The 3,623-nt window shown below is 38.7% G+C and overlaps 1 long non-coding RNA gene across 1 annotated transcript; it reads right to left on the minus strand.

Annotated features, from left to right (window-relative positions):
* Positions 1-202: 202 nt before the first annotated feature.
* On the minus strand, positions 203-2,884 carry LOC147846628 (uncharacterized). The gene is made up of 6 exons (XR_015476045.1): positions 2,826-2,884; positions 2,399-2,505; positions 1,313-1,439; positions 1,052-1,137; positions 762-804; positions 203-664 (listed from the first exon to the last, which is right to left on the minus strand). It is a non-coding gene; the product is annotated as an uncharacterized LOC147846628 (long non-coding RNA).
* Between the last annotated feature and the right edge of the window lie 739 nt (positions 2,885-3,623).

Here is a 3,623-nt window from a genome sequence, read left to right on the forward strand (position 1 = left end):
AATTTTAACTCTGGGCAGAGTTAAAAAATGTAACTATATTTAACACCGCCTGGTGTAATATATTTATTTTATTCAACTCTCTTGAGTGTAAATATGGTAAAAAGGTCAAATAGACTGTAAATTATAAAATAAAAAACATTTTATTTGAAAACATTCACAACTTCAACAATTCATTCAGTTTTTAAAATGCAACAATGTCAAATATGCTTTAAATGTTTTATTAGTACAGACAGTATCAACAACATATGTATGACCAGTGCTCAAAAAGGCTGTTTAAGTCCTTTGGTCCAAACTTGATGTGTTATCAGAGCAATTTGAAAGTTCAATATAGCGTCACTCATAGTTTACTTCTGAACTCATAGTTTTCTTGTGAAATGACATTTTAAACAACTTGGCGTGCAAATCTTTCACTTCGGGTGTTTCCTTGGTCCTCCATATCAAACACAGCAGTTAAAATGAAGGTATAAATGCTGTAAACTTGTGTGAAAACAAACTGGAGCTAGGAAATCTCATCAAGCATGTCCTGTGAATGAAGTGCTTCCCAGCCACAGGATGACCTTTTTATCCATGACGATGTAGTGACTGCTGATCGCTCGTCTGGTGGTTCCTGATGCACGGATATAGGGTGATGCTCATCTAAGAACTCTTCAAGACTCCAGCATGACTAAGAAAAATGTTTGAAAACAAATTGCAATCAAATTCTATGATATATTTAAAAGAACATTTAAAGTAAATAAAACATTCAAGAAATCTAAACTCACCTTTTGAAAATCTTCATGATGATCCACAACTTGACTCTCCCAGCTGGTTGAGGTGACAGGATATGGAAAAGTAGAAAAAACACATGAACAGGCAGCTGTCTGTCCAGAATCCTGAATTTAACACAACACTTGGAGCAAAATTTAGAGGAGCTTAAAATCTTTTATATCATTTAGTGATGCTGACTTCCCCAAAATATTGGCCACAGTGTAAAAAATATTCATAAACTTCATAAACAACAGTTTTCTGTAAGCGTGTACGTGCGTGTGTGCGCGCCTGCATGTTTCTTTACCAGATTCAACTTGTTAGGCCCTTTCAGGTCCAGTATTGACGCCACCTTTACTGGAGTCTAGCAGATGTTTCAGGTCCAAATATAATCTAAAATATTAGGATAAGCAGAAGAGGAAAAGTGCAAAGCAAAGAGCAAAACATTATTTAAGTAACAGTTCACCCACAATACAAAACTTATCACCTTCATGTCATTTGTTATTCTCTAATGCTCTAATACCCTCTCAGCTTATGTGAAACAAATACAGAACTTTATCAAACATACCTTCATTATTATCACCACATATGACCAAAAAGGTGTGCTTGGTCATTTCACCAACTCTGGAAATACACCATCCGTCTCTAATCAGCCACCGTCACAGGGTCTTGTGTTATTGTATAGAGAACTGTGGCTGTTAAAAAACAACAACACATTAGTATCTAATACATATGCATAACCTTCAGATAAAAAAAGAGAGATGAACATCACAAAGTATGCCTCACACTTTTTCAGATATCTTTTGATTCAGATGTTGATTATTGATAATAAATCTACAAATCAAAACTGTATCATCATTAGGCTGCTCAAATATGAATCAGTTGATTAATTTTACAGACAGGTGGCTGTTTACAACGCACTAAATTGTCTTTAATAAAAAGGAAAATTTTGTGTACAGTACATGCTAAGTTTAGCCTATAGTTTTAAGCACAATATCATGCGGGAGAAAAAGCTTGACTAAGATGTTCCTGACTACAGAAATAGTCTAACTTACTAACGTCAGACACCCCGAGTTATGAAAAGTAATTTTCGGGGAATACAGAGTTGATTTGCGGGAGGTAGCGGGAGAGATGAGAACCTGAAGAGCAATGGGATGAGTTGCGCGCGACGTACCTGAAGAGCGGTGGGGGTGACTTGCGCGCGACGTACCTGAAGAGCTGGAAGGGATGCGGTGGAGAGGGGTGTGCAAAGTGTTTAATGACCGGGCGGGAGACGCGCGATTTCCGGGAGATTATCATTCATTTGCGGGCATCTACTTGGGCATCTGGGAGTCTCTGTACATTTGCGGGATAACGTTAACGTTAGTCCCGCAACTTCCGGGAGACTTCTGTAACGTTAAATGTCTGAGAAAGTGCAAACGCGGTCATTTAAAGACATTAATGTTAACATTCCGACTTTAATGGTTGTCAACGCTTAATACAATTCAAGCGTACGTTATCACGCGAGTCTATGAACTAACGGGACGGCCACGAATGAACCAGTTTAAAAGGGACGCGGTGTTTAAAATAACCAAATTAACGTACACGAATAACAAACAATCATATGTTTTAGTCAGGAAGCCTTTTACAAGTAAGCATATGTTCATTTACTCACCAGATATGTTTTAGAAACTCTCCAGAGCTTATGGAAACCGTCCTGTGTTGCCGTTAGCATCCGGGCAGAGTAGGCTAGGCTGCTCCGGGGATTCCCTCCCTAGTTTGCTTCGAATTAAAGGAGAAGTGTCGATTTTATTTTACAGATGGGTAACAACGCACAAAATGGCATTAAGCGTGACAGAAATGTGTTGAACATGTACATTTGATGTTTTTATGCACTATGTATGCGTGAGCATATATAAAAACATTCTTGAAAAGAAGTGAATAGTAATGCAGTTAAGCTAGATACACAAACGACCATGAATAAACCGCAGAAGATTAAAATTGTCACTCCATTCTAAAGTTATTAACTTAACAATATGTTTACAACTGTATTTCCTTAAAGAAAGTCAGTAAAATACCAACATTTAGGTAGTTTGACTCACCAGTTGCTGTTCTAAACCTCAGATGGAAAATGGCGTCTGGAAAATTCTTCAGTGACTGGGGCTGCATGAATTCCCGGATGTTGGAAATAACACCACCAAGTGTTGAAAAGATAACTCCTTGATTTCGCACTGAATAAAATCAATTCTAACTCTTATTATATTCATTTATCAAAATCTTAACTCTTTAACGTCAACACTTTACTCTGAAATGCTTCAACACCGAGAATTTAACTCAGATGAATTTGCTGTGCACGCGAACGCAGGGAGAACATGCAAACTCCACACAGAAACACCAACTGAGCTGAGGCTTAAACCAGCGACCTTCTTGCTGTGAGACGACAGCACTACCTACTGCGCCACTGTTTTGCCCCTGATTTCCACATAGTATACACATATATTCATTCATTCATTCATTCATTCATTCATTCATTCATTCATTCATTCATTCATTCATTCTCCTACAGCTTAGTCTCTTATTTATCAGGGGTTACCACCATAAACTATTCCAGCGTATGTTTTACGCAGCGGATGCCCTTCTAGCTGCAACCCAGTACTGGGAAACACCCATACACACTCATTCACACAAACCCACTCATACATTACAGCCAGTTTAGTTCATCAAGTGCCCTATAGCGCATGTGTTTGGACTGTGGGAGTAAATGGAGCACCCGAAGGAAACCCACGCCAACATGGGGAGAACATGCAAACTCCACACAGAAACGCCAACTGACCCAGCCAGGACTCGAACCAGCAACTTTTTTTGCTGTGAGGCCACCATGCCACCCATGCACATATTCT

Source organism: Danio rerio, chromosome 1 (genome assembly GCF_052040795.2).
Source record: "Danio rerio strain M-AB ecotype USA chromosome 1, GRCz13ab, whole genome shotgun sequence".
NCBI classification, from domain to species: Eukaryota; Metazoa; Chordata; class Actinopteri; order Cypriniformes; family Danionidae; genus Danio; species Danio rerio.